Below are 19,596 nucleotides of genomic sequence, written 5' to 3'. Positions count from 1 at the left end.
TGGATTTCAGTTGGTTTTTTTGCCATTTGGAAGTCTTGAAATTGGCATGCTTAAGTTATGTTCAGATCTCATTTATCTCTCCCAATGTCCAGTCAGGGTGGCCTTGGAAATTGGCTTGGCCCAAGCAAGTACTTATGCTATGTCATCGTGCATGGGAGGGAAACAGAGGCAGCTGTCCAGCCTGGAGTCTTCACAGGCCTTTAAGGCCAAGCCAGTCCTGTAGGCACAGGCTTTGATCCCAGAAAACCCTCTGTGCTTTTTATCCTAACCTGATTACTTTCTGGGTATTTAGTCAACCAATGATCGTACAGGCAACAGAAGCAGATTCCTAATGTATATTTAGAAGAAAAATGATTATAAGCAAAACTTACCATACCCTACCTCCCAAGTTACCTCGAGGTCAAAAACTTCATGAAGGAACCAAGGTAAAGATACTCTGTGCTCCCCAAAAAATTTGAAGGCCTCTTCCTGAGGAGCCTAAGTTTTCTTCTTGGTAGATAGACTCTCAAATATCTCTCAGTTCTGAGATTCTGGCTCCAGCATGGACTGTCTGATTCCTGGAAGAATCAAACCCTCCATTCGCCAAGGAGATGGCTGTTTCTGAGAGCCTTCATAGAATCTGGAGAAAATACTCACTGCATGCTGAGTGATCCCCAGAGTTTTAGAACTCAAAGGTCCTGATGACCATATGGGTAGCTCATGTTCCACCTCTGCTTAGAGCCCTGCAAGAGCTGGCCTCAGGAGACCTCCTGCTGGGCAAAGAGTTTTTCCAAAGGGAAGTACCAGATGCCACCCCTCTATCTCTCTGAGTTTGTGCTTGGTAGTCATGGGAAATGAGAGTGATGGAGCACCTGTTGGTTGGATTGAAGAAGAGCTGTTGCTTTTCTACAGAGTGGGTTTGATTCCACCTCCCATCCTCCAGGAAGCAGATGCCTCACTGTGTGAGTCCCTCCAACTGTGTCCCCTCATCTTACAAGGCTTGCCAGGCATGGGCTCCCCTCTGCTCCTCATCAAATGGCAACACCACCAAGAAAACAGGAAAGTTGCAACCTCTGCCCTTGTCATAATGTCTAATCACATAAATTAATTTATCTAACCACATAAATTATTTTTTTTATTCATCAGAAATAAACTTTTAAAGGAACAAAATCTGTGTGACGGTCTCATGGCAATGGAAGGAGAGAAGAATGCGCCTTTATCATGTGAGAGAAATTCCGTGGTGACCAGGCTTGTTCAGAGAAGGTGGCTTAGTGGTAGAGTGCTTTCCTAGCATATATGAAGCCCTGGGTTCGATTCCTCAGTACCACATAAACAGAAAAGGCTGGAAGTGGCACTGAGGCTCAAGTGGTAGAGTGCTAGCCTTAAGCAAAAACAATCTTAGGGACAATGCCCAGACCCAAAGTTCACCAAATCCCACAACTGGCAGAGAGAGAGTGGGCAGGGGGTGCCATCCAAGCACCAATGGCTCACACTTGTAATCTTAGCTACTCAGAAGGCTGAAATCTGAGAATCATGATTCGCAGCCAGTCTATGAGACTCTTATCTACTCAGAAAAAAAAAAAAAAGGAAGAAAGAAAGAAAGCCAGTCAGGTGACTGCTAGCCTCAAAAAAAGCCCAAGGACAGCGCTTAGGGTCTGAGTTCAAGCCCCAGGAGTGGGGGAAGAAAAAAAAAAAAGCCAGGAAGTAGAGCTGTGTCTCAAGTGATAGAGGGCTCCCCTTGAGCAAAAAAAAGCTCTGGGACAGCAGCCAGGCCCTGTGTTCGCACACTGTTCAGGACCAGTACACTGAAAGGGAAGGGTAAAGGACCGTGTATGAGAGAGAAAGGGAGTATGACAGGCAGGAGGCGAAACCATAAGAGTGCCACTGAATTCCACTAAGCTTTTCTGGCATGAAAAGAAATTCAAAGAAGCAGTAGTCTGAGTAGGAAGATGTGATTATTTCTGAAACAAGCAGGCTGCCTAGCTAGGGCTTTTTTTATTTAATCAGTTGTGGGCTTGAACTCAGGGCCTGTGCTCTGTCCTGGAGCTATTTTTGCCCAAGGCTAGTGTTCTACCACTTTGAGCCACAGCTCTATTTCCAGTTTTCTGGTGGTTAACTGGAGATCAGAGTTTCACAGACTTTCCTTTGAACTGTTATCCTCAGATCTCAGCCTCCTAAGTAGCTAAGGTTACAGATATGAGCCACTGGTACCTTGCTTGAATGGAGCTCTTTTTCCCCTGCTTTTGTGGGTCATGGGGCTTGAACTCTGTCTGGGTGCTGTCCCTGAGCTCTTCAGCCCAAGGCCACCACCCTACCTTTGAGCCAAACCCTACTTCCCATTTTCTAGAGGTAAATTGGAAATAAGAGTCTTAGGTCCTTTTGGGCCCAGGCTGGCTTTGAACCTTGATCCTTAGATCCTTAGCTAGGATTACAGGCATGAGTCACCACACCCAGCTGAATGGGGCTTTTGACCATGTATATTACCCCATATTAGAAGAGCACATCTAAATGCAGAAACACACACATACACACACACACACACACACACACACACACACACACTTCTTAAGGACTGGCCCTGAAAAGCTAGGTTGGCTTCTGACAGCTGACACCAAAAAAATGTCACCTCCAGCCCTCCTTGTTTGAGGGGGGCAATGCTTGGCCACAAGCCAAGACTTGTTTCCAGGGCAGCCAGACTTTGGAAAATATGAGTTTCTAATCTGCAAGAGGGGGGTGTCAGAGAATCACCATAGCAACCAGAAGTTTCACTGGTATATCTAACAACTAATAGGAGGTTTTTGTTTTTGTTTTTAAATTTGAATAGTATTTTAGGTTCTCCAAGCCAATTGATGACGTGGGTTTTGTTTGACTTACTGAGACCATAATGGAGCTAGACCTGACCACCATGAAAACACAGGTGAGAAGCTGGGAGGTGCAGAGCAGGAGGTGGGGAAGGTGTATGCTTGGTGGTGTTTAGACACCCCAGCCCTGGGGAAGGTGGTGTAGTCATTTGTGGAGGGGCCACAGAGACTGCAAATTGAGGAAGTAGCAGGCATGGCCCTGGATTCAACTACTGGAAGTCACAGCCTCTCTGCACAAAGTCCAGCCAGGCCAAACCCAGCACCTGCTGTGCACGGAACATTGTGACCCAACCTGTTTCCCAGAAAAGGTCACAGTGTAAGAAAAGCCCACAAGACCAGGGGCCTGGGAGAAGAAGGCTGGGCCCTGGATGTGGGAGGGGCTTCCAAGAGGACAGCATTGGGGGCCCAACTCCTGATGCATGGGTGGAGGACAGGGTGAGGGGTACGGCCACAGGCAGCAGGATTGAAGGTGCAAAGACCTGGGTTATGGAAATGCAATCGATGGGAATAAAAGCAATTCACTGAAGCTGGAGCTTGGAGAGGGGGGTGTGGAGCAGAGGCATCCCAGACACACACCTGCTTGCAGAGCAGTGGCCAGCAGTGGATTGTTCCATATGTATAGGAGAGAAAAACCATTGTGCCTAAGCTTGCTCTTCTCATGCTGGGTGACTTTGGCCATAGGGGGCAGTGTGGTTCCATGAGTCACGGATAGCCCAGCCACTCTTATTTGGCTGCAGGGAAAGAAGACTTTCCTGGGCAAATTTTAAGGATCAAAGTATAAGTTGGGAGATTTCTTGAGGCTTTCAAGATAATCACATGAATTCAATATCTCCAAAAAGATCATTTCATACATGATGTCACCTCCATTTATTGGCCTTAGAGGAGAATATTAGTAATACTGGTATTACTATTATTCCAGTACCTTTTCTTTCCACAGTGCTGGGAACTGCATTTTTAGTGTTCTTCACTTGGCCCATACTCCCAGACCTTTTGCTTGTGTGTGTGTGTGTGTGTGTGTGTGTGTGTGTGTGTGTGTGTGTGTGTGCCTTCATGCATGCATATACTCCATCCTAAGGGGGTCCCTGTGCTTTGCTGCTCAAGGTCAGTGCTCTATCACTGGAGCCACAATTCCATGTTCAGATTTTTGGTATGTACTTGTAGACGGGAGCTTCAACAACATTCCTGCTTGGGCTGGTTTTGAACTTGAATCCTTAGCTCTCATCCTTCTGAGTAGCTAGAATTACAGATGTGGGCTACCAGTTCCCAGCTTCCTTTTTCCTTTTTCTCTTTCCTTTCTGTTTTGTTTTGAGACAAGGTCTCGTTACTACCTGTGGTCATCTTTCTTCTGTCTCCTGACAAACAAGAGTTTGTACCTAGCTAATTATTCCAGAGCATTTTGAGGGACAAATGCCCCAGAAATAACACTTTGGATTTCTCAGAGTCCTACTCTAAAATCTCATTGGAATTATCATTTGCCCTCCATCACACTCTGTCTAGTGTTAGTAGGTAATATTTCATCTGTGCAGCAACCTCATGTAGGTCATAGGCGCATGACCAATCTTCTCATATGTAGATTCCCAATCCCCAGGACAGAGCCACAGAGCTTATGACATAGTTAATAAAGATTGCTGACAGTTGGTGAGCCTTATTTTATAACTAGTGTTTATGATGTATTAGAGGATCTGTTGTTTTAACTCTAATTTCAACTTGAAAGATAATATAAAAAAAATGTTCCTAAACAGCTGTCCCCCACCACAGCTGTCTCCTTCCGTCCCCTTCCACCTCCCACATGGTCACTATGGCGCAGGACAACTTGGTCTGCCCAAAATAGTTTCTCTAAAGATCGCTTGACTCTCGTAAGGTTCCCTTCCTAACACAGCTGCAAAAGCCAGAAGATAGATGCTCAGTCTGAAAGCAGATATTGCTTAAGTTTTGATAGGACTTCAGATGCCATAAGTTGATCCCTCCAAAATGGTGCCCACAGCCTGGATTCAGAACAGAGGGCCTCTAAAAAATGGTCAAAGTTTCCTTAAACCCAAAGCTTCCTGAAAGCCCCAATGCTCTACAATTCAACTCCCTAATCTTTCTTTTTCCCTTTGTCTTGTCTGGAAGTCAAAAGAATATATGTGGGCTTTGGAGTCAGAAAAACATGGCTTTGAAGCCATCATTTACCACTGTATCTACAGGATAGACATTGTATCTAACCACTACTCCCTGCTTCCATCCAGTGCATAGCAGAGTTGGGGATAGTTGATCTCAAGCCAAGTTAGGCCTGATTGGATGTAGGGTAGCACCATTCCCACCTTTGATGAGTGATGGTGGAATGGACATATACCCTGATTCTGGCCAAGACAGAGAAAAGAAATGCCTGCTGACGACATCCGCCAATATCTGACCCAAAGCAAAAGGCAGTAGTATCAGGATAGACCTCACTTCAAAGATGGTAAAGGGAATACCATAAGACTCCATATCTCTAGTGATGCTGTTGACCAGATCATCCAGCCCTTGATGCAAAACTACAGCTCTCTCCAAAGGGAATAAGAGATACTTCAATCACCAGGGATCCAAGTCACTCTGAATAACATGTTCTTCCATGCAAAAGGTCCCATGAACTTTTATAGTCACAGAACAAAAGAAAGTTAATACAGCGATACATTTACCAACCACCTTGATGTGGGCATCAGGCAGAGCAGAGGGGCAGTCTTAGATGTTAGAACATATTCAGCAGGTTGTTGAGCACTCACGCTTGTAATTCTACGTCCTCCGGAGGCTGAGATCTGAGGATTGTAGTTCGAAGCTGGTCTAGGCAGGAAACTTTTATCTCCAACTAAATACCAAAAAGTCAGAAGTGGAGCTATATACTCAGTTGGTAAAGTGCTAGCCTTGAGCACAAAAGCACATGTACACACACACACACACACACACACACACACACACACACACAGCTTTAAAGAAGCTAATGGACTGTCAAGTTTACCAACAGGTTCCTAAATATTCACCTAATAGTCACAAAGATGTTAGGTCAGATACAAAGATTGGTAGTAACTGGCTCATAAAGGTACCAGATATACTTCAGGATGGTTTGAGCTCTTGACCTGCCACATTCCATTTCTCCACACTCATGAGGTTCTAGCTTTCAGTCTAATGGATCTTCAGCACAGTTGTGATCTTTGCAGGAAACCTCAATTCACACCCTAATTCTTCCAGGTTTCCCTCTCCAAACACATTTCTGTTGTTTAAGCTAGCCCAAGCTGACTTACATCAAAGCCCACAGGCTTGTGGAGAAAGTTCAACAAGCAACTGATTGCATGTTATGCCAAGCTTTGTTGCTTCTTGCCTTCACACCTAAGTAAATACAATCTGGAGTTAGGTACTAGTGACTCATGCCTGGAATCCTACCTGCTTAGGAGGCTGAGATCTGAGGATGTCAATTCAGAGCTAGCCTGGACAGGAAAGTCTATGAGACTCTTATTTCTAATTAACCAGAAAAAAGGAGTTAGAAATGGACTTATGGCTGAAGTGGAAAGTGCCAACCTTGAGCAAAAAAGCTAAGGGATAGCACCCAAGCCCTGATCAAGCTGCAAGACCCACACACACAAAAGGTATATATGAAATACTGTACCATTCAGTGAATCTAAGTCAGAAAAAGACATACTTAGGGCTGGAAGCATGGCCTAGTGGTAGAGTGCTTGCCTACCATGTATGAAGACGTGGGTTTGATTCCTTGATACCACATACATAGAAAAAGCCGGAATTGGTGCTGTGTCTCAAGTGATAGAGCTCTAGCCTTAAGAAAGCTCAAGGACAGTGGTCAGGCCCTGAGTTCAAGCCCCAAGTCTGGCAAAAAAAATAATAATAAATTTTTTAAAGAAAAAGTCATATTTAATTTCTAACTTTGAGGCCAATATACCAGAATATTCAGGGCCACTAAACAACCTGAGTCCTTATATCTGACAAGCATTCAGGCAAGTCACAGTCATAGGAAAGTGATAGAAAAGCTTATTAGAAGAGAAATAGTAATAGAGAAAGAGAGCTCATGCCATACCACAGATATGCTGTAGAGGAAGATGGTCATTCAAACTACTTCCTACATCGTCCTCATTGCAAAACTTGACCTGGAGAATCTGATGGCTTTCGGGTCACCTGTAAGGTTGTGATTCCAAAGATTAACTGTCCTGTCTATTTTTCCTCATTCTTTTGTTCTTTTTCACTTCCTCATTCTTTTCTAGCCCTTTGCTCCCACTTTACTGTGAAGTAGGTTTCGGAGTTATTAGCTTATCCTGCCATCTGCAAGCCATACAGACCATAATTCCCTCACTGGCTGCTTTTTCTACTGTTGTAAGGTGAGAAAACAGAGAAGCCACATTTTGAGAGGTCAAATCTTAGAGTTTTTATTAAAAGGCTGGTAACTGCATGGTAGACTCCTGTTTCCAGCAGCCAGAAAGTACACTTAACACAGTTAGAAAACTGAGCCATGAAGATTGGAGAGGTAAAAAAGGACAAACTAATTCAGCTTCAATGGAGAACTGAAGTGGGAGGCCATGGCGACCAGAGAACAGCCAGGAGACAGGAGACAGGACATGAACATGGAGACACGTGGCATGGTATAATGGCCCCTGAGCTGGTCCAGGCCTAAATAGGGTCAGGTCAGAGGGGAGGGAGCATCATAGGAAATTCACAGTCTCAGGCACTGGACTGACAGGTTTAGTCCCTGCCCCTGCCTCCAGGGATTCTTCCTCCACCATGAAGACAAGATGCCAAGCCCTATCATCTACTATATAGCCAAGATGGTGCCAGCCAGACCTAAACTCCCTGCTTCACTACCCATCTGTATCAGTACAAGCCAAGAAAGCCCTATTTCCCCTTTCTGGATTTTACTCAAGCTGGGCTTTGGTGGCTCACACCTATAATCCTAACTACTCAGGAGGCTGGAATCTAAGGATCACAGTGCAAAGCCAACCTGGGCTGGAAAAGTCCATGAAATTCTTATCTTCAATTAGCAGCCCCAAACCTGGAAATGAGTAAGCATCAGTGCACTAGTTCAGGGATAGGACCCATGCCCTGACTTTCAAGCCCCAGGAACAGCACAGAAAGAAAGAAGAAAGGGAGGGAGGGAGGGAAAGGGAAAAAGAAAGAGAGAAAAGAGAGAGAAGGAAAGAAAGAAAAGAGAGAGAAAGAAAGGAAGGAAGAAAGAGATTGATTACTCTGGAGAGCACTTGAACTCCTACTATGGTATCAATATTTAAATGACTTTAATATATAAAAGCCATGGACTTTTGGAGAGTAGTTTACTTGATGGGGGTGTAAAAAATTCCTAATAGACTCACTTCAGACATCAAGAAATGCCAGCCCTTTCCTAGACTCTAGGATGAGCACATGGGGCAGAATCTTTCCCTATCCCCCTCCCCCACTTTCTTTCACCCTCAAAGACTCAGCCTCTAGTAAGCTACGGTGGCCAGATCACCAACCAAGCAAACCATCGTAGGAATGTCTGGTATGTGGAGTATGTGGTGTGGTGTGGGTTTGTTTTCTCAGTTCCTGGTGATGGGATTGAATACTTGGCTATTTTGTCTGGAAGCATTAGAGAAGGAACTGAGGGCCCCCAGATTGGATGGGAGCAATCCTGACAATTGTCCCTGCCCCTGATCTGGCCTGTTTAGCTCAAGTCTCTTGACTTTTTTCCTCTGTCCCACCACAGAGTTGAATTAGAAACAGCAGTGACTATGGGAGGAAGACATTTCCTTGGGGAATTCTTTGACTGCTGCAGGAAAGAAAAGGGCAGAGAGGAGGCTGCGTTGTGGTGTGATGTGCATGGTGCTTCTGTGATTTGCTGTCAACCTTTCTTGAGTTTGCACAAAGTATGAACTCTGGCCCCCAAATCCTGAACTTCTACCTTAAAACTGTCTTTGATGCATACCAAAAATTCCTTTCCATTCTCTAGTATTGGGGCTTGAATTCTGGTCCTGGGTTTTTTCCCTAAAGCTTTTTTTTTTTTTTTTAAACAGGGCACCAAGCTCTACACTTACATCACAGCTTCACTTAAAGCTTCTTTTCTGTTTTGTTTTGTTTTCATGGTTAATTAGAGAGAAGAGTCTCACAGACTTTCCTACCCACATGCTTTGGACCAGGATTCTCCAGTCTCAACCTTAGTTAGGATGACAGGCATGAGTCACTGATGACTGATACCAGGCTGTGGTTTTAGTGTCTTAATCAGGCCCTTTTGATATTTATTGTTTCAAACTTCTATCTCCTTGTCCAATCTTTTCCTAGATTCCAAAGTAGCTGAAAGTGACTGCAGAGAGAATGGCTTAGAGCAGACACACACACACACACACACACACACACACACACACTTTCTCTCGCGCGTGTGCTCACGCACACGCACACACACGCACTCGTGAGTGAACACAGGCACACATAAAAGACATGAGCTAGGATTCCATGCTTTTCACCTGTTTTTCATTCATTTGCAAATATCAGCAATAGTCTTATCCAGAATTCCAGCTGAGGTCTTAGGGAGGGAGGAGGGGTCTGGCACTTTGGAGGAGGGGGGATCTTTAGTTTGATACATACATGTGTACTGATCCTGGGTTTCAACTTAAGGCCTGGGCACTGTCCCTGAGAGCTAGCACTCTACCACTTGAGCTACACCTCCGACTTTGCCTGCCCTGGTGGGCTTTGAACCCTTGTAGATTCTCAGATCTCAACATCTTAACATCCTGAGTTGCTAGGATTACAAGTGTGAGCTGTAGATCTGGGTGCAATAAACACTTTTGATAGCAAAAAAAAGTCTCCAGAGAGGATGCCCCCTGTGAGCTGCCTGCCCGCAGTGTAGCCACTTTATGACAGCTTCCTTATGGCCATAAGATCACAACAGTGAGACATTCATGCTGACAACTTCTCCAAGGCTCACCAGACATTCTGCACCAACTACCACAGGAGCAAAATTCAGTGAGACCATGAGCACAGACCGTTCAAGCTGCCCTGCCCTGGATGCAATGTCAGCTAACTCCCTAAACACTATCCCCAGCTGCCCGGTGATTTCTCCACATCCTATTGCCCTCTCTGAGCCAGGGTAATGCCAATTCCTCTAGGTCACCTTCTGCCCCATGTCCAGTGTCTTCCAATTTCTCCTAAGCACCACCAGCCTTTCTCTATCTGCTTCTGTCTCCCCGCCTCAATGGTTTGCTCATGGTCCCAGCCACTGTTGGAGAGGTGACTCCCCAAACTTTCTCCTCACCTCGCTCAGCCACTTCTCATAACTCACAGAACATCATATGGTCCATCATTCAATATATACAGTCTACATTGCATATTAATATACTATATATAAATATATTATATAACATACATATCTACCACTTGGGTCATAGCTTTACTTCTGGCTTTTTATTAGTTAATTGACAATAGTAGTCTCATGGACTTTCCAGGCTGGCTTTGAATATATATTATAATATGTTTTATATGTAAAATAGTGTCTGTATATAATGTTCAGAAAAGGGCAAGTTTATTTAGACAGGAAGTGATTAAATCTTACCTTTTTTTTTTTCTGATCCTAAGACTTAAACTCAGGACCCAGGAGCTATCCCTAAGTTTCTTTTGCTATGGCTAGCCTACTACCACTTGAGCCATAGTGTCACTTCCAGCTTTTTCTGAGTGATTTTTTTGGAGATAAGAGTCTCACAGACTTTTCTGCCCTGATTGGCTTCGAACCATGATCCTTGGATCTCAGCTTCTTGTGTAGCTAGGATTGCAGACATTAGCCACCTGAACCCAGTTAGAATCTTGCTTTTAAAAAAAAATTTTTAGGGGCCGGGAGTTTGGCCTAGTGGTAGAGTGCTTGCCTAGCATGCACGAAGACCAGGGCTCAATTCCTCGGTACCACATACATGGGGGAAAAAAGCCAGAAATGGTGCTGAGGATCAAGTGGTAGAGCTCTAGCCTTGAGAAAGTTCAAGGGCAGTGCCCAGGCACTGAGTTCAAGCCCCAGGACTGGCAAAAAAAAAAAAATTAAATGTTGACATGTTGCTGCAAGAAAAAAAAGTACTATACTAAACATTGGTGCCTGATACCAATAATGCTAGCTACTCAAGAGGGAGAGATCTGAGGATTGTGGTTCAAAGGCCCCCTCAACAGAAAAGGCCCTAAGGCTCTTTTCTCCAATTAACCATCTAAAAAAACAAAAACAAAAACAGAAATAGAGCTGTGGCTCAAAGTCATGGAGCATTAGCCTTGGGCAAAAAATGCTCCCAGACTGCACCCAGATTCTGAGTTTAAGCTTCATGACCTCCAAAAAATAAAAATAAAAATAAATATTGTCATGGTTAAATTGTTTCTGCCTGTTCACATTTGCCAAAAGACTGTTCCCTCTTAGTGGATATATTTCGTGATTTTATTCCACTTTTAGACAACAAGCAATGTAATTCGAGAAAATACTTTTCAGGAACACATTTTTAATGAATGTTAAGGTTTTCCATAGTATGCAGAATTAAAGCTCCCAAAGATGATCATAGCTTAATAAAAAACAAAAACTGAGGGACGGGAGTTTGGCCTAGTGGTACAGTGTTTGCCCAGCATGCACAAAGATGCGGATTCGATTCCTTGGTACCACCTACATGGAAAAAAAAACTGCAAGTAGTGCTAAGGCTCAAGTGGTAGAACTCTAGCCTTGAGAAAGTTCAAGGACAGTGCTCAGGCCCTGAGCTCAAGCCCAGGACTGACAGAAAAAAAAAACAAAAAACAAAACAAAACAAAACAAAAAAAACTGCATAAACCATATAACATGTCAAAGCAGACTTTCAAAATGTGATTAATTTTAATATACTTATGAGCCAATATGCAGCTCAGTACTTGTTACCCATACTCTTAGGCATTAAAGTTGATTTCCAACACCGCCAATATATAAATAAATAGATTAAATAATGATCTTGAAATGGGGAGATTATTTTGGATTTTCTCAGTAAGCCAACTGCAGCACAAGAGCCCTTAGAAGAGCAAAAAAAAAAAAAAAATCCCTGTAATCCTAGCTATACAGTTGAGATTTGTCTGTCTAAGAAGACAAATCTATGAGACTTTTACCTCCAATTAGCTACCAAAAATCTGGAAGTGGAGCTTTGGCTCAAGTGGTAGAGTACCAGCCTTGAGCAAAAAGCTAAGGTACAGTGCTCAGGTCCTGAGTTCAAGTCCCAGTACTAGCATGGAGGAGGAGGACGAGGACAAGGACAAGACGAGGAGGCTGTGGTGGCAATTGATATCTTAGAGCTACCTTGGAAGAATCTTGTAGGTTTCACCTTGAGAGCTGCCACACTGGGCTGTGTATATATATGCATGAACTCTCTCTCCCTCTCCCTCTCCCTCTCTCTCTGTCTCTCTTCTTTTTTCAGCTGGTTCTGGGGTTGAACTTGGGACCTGGATACTGTCCCTGAGCTTTTTTGTTCCAGGCTAGTATTCTCCTTCCTTGAGCCACAGCTCCACTTCCAGTTTTCTCATGCTTATTTGGAGGTGAGAGTCTCATGGACTTTCCTGCCCAGGTTAGCTTTAATGAGTCTCAGATCTCCTCAGCCTCCTGAGTAGCTAGGATTCTAGGCATGAGCAGCAGATCCTGGCTTACTTGCAATCTCTTAACATGAAGTGTATGGTTACAATTCTTACTTTAGAGAGGAAGAATCGGAACATCAGAAATGCCTTACCCTGCGTCACACAAGCTACTAAACAACAAGCCCAGCTTCCATCCCATTCTCCCTGCTTCCAGAGCCTATAGTTGAGAAAGGAGACCCATAGGAGACCCCAGTCCTGGGTGGAAAGTGGTGGAGAATTCTCAGGCTGAGAGGAGGGACCCCACTGTGGGAGCTAAAACCCCAATCCTGGATCCAGACTGGAACCCCAGGGTCAACTGATCAGCTGAAAGTTAAAAGAGTTTCAGCCCCCTAGGGAGAATCACCCTGTTCCTGCCAACCCACAGGGGTGACAGCCCAGAGGACCTGGGGCCTTTCTCAGCACCATAATAGGTGCTTTCACTCACAAGTCTGACAGCAGAAATATCCGTTGAAATCCACTGAGAATGAGTTTTATATTAAAAACAGCATTCCATTAAGACTACTGCCATTCTGCTGAGGAGCTCTGTTTCCAATCTCAAAGATGTCAAACCATTTTAAAGGTACAAAAGCTTGGTATGGTGCAGCCAGGCAGGGAAGAGGAGATCATGTGATCTGAGGCATATTCCACTTAAATGCCCAAGGCAGTCTCCAACAGCCCCCTACCCTACTCTATCCTTTCTTATGCTTTCCACCTCAAAGGTCCACGGGAGGAATGTCTGATCCTGCAGCTACTCATCCCAACTCCTCCAAGACTCACCCACACAGATGCCTCCTAAAGACCCTGATGGGAATCTCAGTTCATTGCCACAGGTCACAGGGGTGGCCACAGGAGGTGGCAGGACTAAGCCACCAAACTATTCTCATAATCATTTTAATTTTTAGATCATGTATGGCTTTGTGTGAAGATAGCAAAGTGTTTTGCAAAACACTTGTGCTACAATACATTCCCATAAGAAATATGGGTGAGATCTTAGGACTTGCACATTCTCAGTCAGTCTTGAGATTGTTGGACTTTTACTCAAAAGACTGATTATAAACCAGTCTCACCCCTGTAATCCTAAATGACTCAGGGAGGAGGCTGAGTTCTGAGGATGCCAGTCCAAAGTCTGTGAGACTCTCATTTACAATAAATTGTGCAGAAAAAGCTAGAAGTGATGGTATGGGTTCAAGTGGTAGAACCACGAGCACTAACAGCACTAGTAGGACAAAAAGGCTCAGGGAAAACACACAAGCCCAGAGTTCAAACCCCAGGACCAGACCCCCCACCCTCCCCCCACAAGAAAAGACTGATTATCAGGGGCTCACATCTCTAAGAATCCTAGCTACTCAGGAAGTTAAGATCTGAGGATCTCAGTTGGAAACCAGACCAGGAAGGAAAGTCTCTGTAACTAATCTCCAATTAACCACCAAAGAAGCCAGAAGTAGAGCTGTAGTTCAGGTGATAGAGCCTTCAACACAAAGCTCAAAGACAGTACCCAGACTCAAAGTTCAAACCCCAAGACCTACACACACACACACCAGACAAAAAAGAAAGAAAAAGAAAAAAAAATACAAAGAAGTGAACCTGTAGGTGAGATCTTGTGGTTGAACTTTTGCAAATTTTACCCAAAAGATTGGTTATAAAATGATTTCTCATTGCAGTCTAGATTTTTGGCTTATTAAACCATGAAAGAAATTGAGTATTCACTGGCTGGATATTTTGCCTGCAGTGCTAACTTCGAATCAACTTAGTCAGAGGTTGAGTATTAACATGAGAACGTGTAGTACCAGCCAAGGATGAGGGAGGTTTAAGGTTCCCTTACCTAATAAATTATTAGATGCCACCAGCTGTGAAATTCACCAGCAATTTAATATAGATTCCCAGAAGAAAAAAAAAAGAAGTTACATTTCAAAGTAAGCCATTTTGAAACCAACAATAGTACCACACTTTTTTTACTTATTTGAACCCACGCCATTTTCTAAAATCAATTTTTAAGTATTCTTCACATCCAATATCTCGAGTGATTCTAGTTGAAATAAAGACTGTACGAGGAACCCGGGCTTGTGGGGTCTCCTGAGTATTCTTTGTAAAGACAAGTTTGGCATGCATTTCCCATTTAATTAAACTCATAGTTTCAAATACATTTCTGTTGTTAAATTATACATTACTGGAAATTTGAAAGTTAGCCAGACAGTTTTGACAGATGGACGTGAAGCATCTGGTGATAATCTTCCACAAAGCAGGAATTAGCCACAGTAACCTTTCCTGCCTCTGCTCTGCCATGCGCTTAGAAAGATCTGGCTAAGTTCATATAGAGCAGTCACGACGATCTCACTGTCACTCTTCTATCTGCTCTGGTAAAGCAGATAGTAAGCCAGTATTGACATTAGTAGGCGAATATTTATTTTGAATAACTAACAGATGATAGATAACTTAGCCCATATCAAAGATAATTCTTCACTCAATCTTTCATCTTTTTTTTTTTTTTTTGACTGATCTTGAACTCTGGGACTGGATTCTGTCCTTGAGCTCTTCAGCTCAAGTCTACCTCCCTATCCCTTGAACCACAGCACCACTTCCAGTTTTTTGGTGATTAATTGGAGATAAGAGTCTCATGGACTTAAGTGCCTGCCTGGCTTTGTACTGCGATCCTCAGATCTCAGCCTCCTGAGTAGCCCAGCATAGAGTAATCTGTGAGCTAGGCAGAATTTTATTTTCTTAAGACAGTCTCATTATGTAGCTCCAATTGACTATGAACTCATGATCCTCCTATCTCTGTCTCCTGAGTGCTGGGATTATAGATGTCAATATCCTTACTTGATGAGAAAAATGAAGTTTCAAAAGGCTATGTCACCTGGCCAAGATGTGCAGTGACGAACCCAAATTCAAATCCAATTTTATTTGGCATCAATGCCCAGATCTCCTACGGTGGTGCCAAGGCTCTCTTTTAAGTTCTAAAACTCTGTCACTTCAAAGTAAAACTCCAGATAAATTTTTGCCCATTCCTACCTGTTACATTTCTTGTGTGGGTACTTCCTTTTACGAATAGTGACTGGCGGGGGCAACCGAGGCATTTACCAGAGAGTTCAGCTATGTTAAAAATAACAAGGAATGTGCTGCTAAACCTGCTAAGCTCGCTTGAGCTCTGTGTGGACCCAGAAGGGAAGGGTGTGTAGACTGGCCTGGAAGCTGGTGGCTCTAAGGTTGCCAGTAGAACCTTCCACGTCTTCCCACTTCAGTCACCACCATGTGTCATCTTTTTTTTTTTGCCAGTCCTGGGGCTTGAACTCAAGGCCTGAGCACTGTCCTTGGGCTTTCTCAAAACTAGAGCTTTACCACTTGAGCCACAGCACCACTTCTGGCTTTTTCTATGTATGTGGTACTGAGGGATAGAACCCAGGTCTTCATGCATGATAGGCAAGCACTCTAAACTCCTGGCCCCCAGCATGTCACTTTTAAACTCTAATCTTTTGCCATTGTTGTTATGGTGAGCAATCCTAAAATAGAAAATGGTGCATGTGTCAACAAATATCTTCCTGTCCAGTCCTGGAAATATCCACTCTCATACAGGCTCATGCGTATAATCCTAGCTATTTGAGAGTCAGGCAGAGATTGGGAAGAAGGGAGGGAGGGAGGGAGGGAGGGAGGGAGGGAGGGAGAGAGAGAGAGAGAGAGAGAGAGAGAGAGAGAGAGAGAGAGAGAGAGAGAGAGAGAGAGAGAGAGAATAGCAAAGGAAGTAAGTGAGACCCCATCTGTGCTACATCTATCATCCTAGATATATAGGAAGTATTCACAGGAGGATCATGGTCTAGGCCAGTCAAGGCAAAAAAAAAAAAAAAAAGACCCTATCTCCAAAATAACTAAAGCAAAAAGGACTGAGGATGAGATTAAACCCTTCCTAGCAGGCTTGAGGTCCCCATATCACCCACACCCACACATACCCACACCCTTAGTGACCAGGGAAAAGTCTTGTAGATAGGGAGCTAGCCTATAGCATTGGTCAGAAATCAAGAAATTCAATTTCTGCTTGTCTACAATTCATATACAAATCTGTTCTGTTCTCTCCTTACTGGTCTGAAGAAACCAGGTTGTGCCATTGCCCAATATTAAATAAAAGGACCCCCAAATTATCTTGGGCAAGTAAAATCTTGTCTTAACAGTATAGTTTTGGTACAAAAATAGACAGGTAGACCAATAGAATAGAACATCTAGAAATAAGTCCAACAGCTCTAACCATCTGATTTTTGTCAAAGACACCAAAATCTACATTAGAAGAAAAATAGCTTCTTCAGCAAATGGTGCTGAGAAAGCTGAATATCTTCCCCCTGAAGCTAGACTCTCATTCTCTATAAAAACAACAACAATAACTCAAAGTAGATCACAGATCTAAATGTAAGGCCTAAAATTTTGAGGAACACATAGGCCTCAGAAGATTTAGGTGTAGGTAACATCTTTCAGAATAGGACTCCAAATGCTTAGTAACTAAGAGCAAGAATTGACAGTATTGTATCAATTTATTTTTTAAATGTCCATTTTAATGTTTTTAATAGTTTTAAATTTTATAAATAAATTCCATTTATTTTTTAATTTATTTTTTAATTGTATCTATTTATTTTTTTAAATTGCCCCAACTAAAAGACACCTACAAAACTGGTTGCTAGTGGCTCATGCCTGTAATCCTAGCTACTTAGGAGGCTGAGATCTGAGGATCACAGTTCCAAGCGATCCTCAGCGAGAAAGGCCATGAGACTCTTATTTTCAATTGATCACAGAAAAAGCCAGAAGTGGCACTGTGGCTCAAGTGATAGAGTGCTAGCCTTGGGCAAAAGGAGCTCAAAGACAGTGCCTATGCACAGAGTTCAAGCCCCAGGGCAAGCAAATAAATAAATGATTAGTATCTAGACTATACAACAAGCACCGGAACAAAATGAAACACCAAAAGAATAAATGATCTAAAAATAAATGAATCAATGAATTGAACCACCAGTTCAATAAATATAGCACATGAAAAAATGTTCAGCACTGTTGGAACTTATCTGTTTATTATTCCTGCGAAGCTGTAGTTGAACAAAGCAACAAAACCATGAAATATGTAGGTAAAGTTTATCCAAAATGTATGCAAGAACTATATAATGAAGACAGGTCATTAATTCAAGCTATCAAAAAACTTCCATATGGGAGACTATTGTTAAGATACCGATTTCTGGGGACTGGAAATGTGGCTTAGTGATAGAGTACTTGCCTAGCATGCATGAAGCCCTGGATTCAATTTCTCACTATCACAAAAACAAAAACATAGTGGCGCTATAGCTAGCCTTGAGCACAAACTGGCTCAAAGACAGCACCCACACCCAGAGTTCAAGCCCCAGGACTGGCAAAAAAAAAAAAAGATACCAATTTCTCTCAAATTTGATAAGTCAATACAATTCTCCATAAAATTCCAGCGTGTGTGTGTGTGTGTGTGTGTGTGTGTGTGTGTGTGTGTGTGTGTGTGTGTGTGTACTGGGTCCTGGGGCTTGAAATCTCGGCTTGGGCACTGTCCCTCTGCCTTTTTTCTCATAGTGAAACACTTTGTTAGCCACAGCTCCACTTCTGGCTTTCTGGTGGTTTCTTACCCGGGCTGGCTTTGAATGACATTCCTCAGATCTCAGCCTCCTGAGAGGCTAGAATTAAAGGCATGAGCTATAAATGCCTGGGTACAGCAGGATTTTTGTTTAGTTTTTTTTATTAAAACAGGAAGCTGATCCCAAAATGTATAGGAAGGAACCAAGGAAGTAGAATTAACAGCAACTCTGAAAAAGAAAATGAGGCCAGAGGACCCAGGTTCTTTATTCCAGTCCATATGTGAAGCTAGAGGAGGAGAGGGTCCATCTAGTTCCTGTCCACTCTTCTTAGGTAGCAAGAGTGAAACCAGACAGAATTTTATGAAACCTATACCCAGGGAAAATGAGCAGAATAAATTTCAGGTGGTTTAGCTTATATAGCATATTTGGCAAAGAACAGTACTTTTTAATTTAAATTTAATTTTATGCTATATATTTGTATATATGTATGTATGTATGTATAGATAGACAGACAGACAGACATATAGTGTCTATGTGTGTGCCAGTCCTGGAGCTTGAACTCAGGGCCTGAGTGTTGTCCCTGAGCCTTTTCACTCAAAGTTCCCACTAAAGCATTTTGAGCCACAGAGCAACCTCTGATTCCTTCCTTCCTTCGTTCCTTCCTTCCTTTCTTTCCTTCTTTCTTTCTTTTGTTGACTGTTTAACTGGAGATAAGATTCTCATAGACTTTCTTCCCAGGCTGGCTTCGATCCATAATCCTCAGATTTCAGCCTCTTGAGTAGTTAGGATTACAGGCCTGAGCTAACAGCATTTGGCTTATTTCTTTTATTTATGTATTTATTTATTTATGTATGTATGTATTTATTTATTTTTGGTTTGTCATAGGGGTTAAATTCAGGGCCTGAACTCTGTCCCTGAGCTTTTTCACTCAAGGCTAGCACTCTACCACTTTCAGCCACAGCACCACTTCTGGTTTTCTGGTGGTTCTTTGGAGATAAGAGTTTCATGAACTTTCCTGCCCATTCTGGCTTTGAATCATGATAGCAGATCTCAGCCTCTTGAGTAGCTAGGATTACAGATTTGAGCCACCAGTGCCTGGCTACTTTGTTATTTTTCTCATAGCTTTTTACCTTTTTGCCTGACTTATCCTGGACCATAATCCACCTATTTGTGACTCCTTTGTAGCTGGGATAACAGATATATTCCATCATGCCTAACTTTTCTTGGCTAAGATGGAGGTCCCAAGAACTATTTTTTTCCAGACTAGATTTGAATCTGTCCTCCCATCTCAGCCTCCTAAGTTGCTAAGATTACAGGCAGAAACCACTAAGCCAAGCATGAGGGTTTTGTTGTTGTTGTTGTTGTTGTTGTTGCTGTTTTGTTTAAAAAAAAAAAAAAAAGGCCAGGCTCAGTGGCTCACACCTATAATCCTAGCTACTCAAGAGGCTGAGATCTGAGAATTGTGGTTCAAAGCCAGCTGAGGCACTAAAGAACGCTAGACTGTTATCTCCAATTAATCACTAGAAAACGGGAAGTAGGCCTGTTGCTCAAGAGGTAGGACGGTAGCCTTGAACTGAAGAGCTCAGGGAAAATGCCCAGGCCCAGAGTTCAAGCCC

The sequence above is a fragment of the Megascapheus bottae genome, chromosome 25 (genome assembly GCF_031878675.1).
Source record: "Megascapheus bottae isolate mThoBot1 chromosome 25, mThoBot2.hap1, whole genome shotgun sequence".
Classification (NCBI taxonomy): domain Eukaryota; kingdom Metazoa; phylum Chordata; class Mammalia; order Rodentia; family Geomyidae; genus Megascapheus; species Megascapheus bottae.
Note: the sequence above shows the minus strand (reverse complement) of the source record.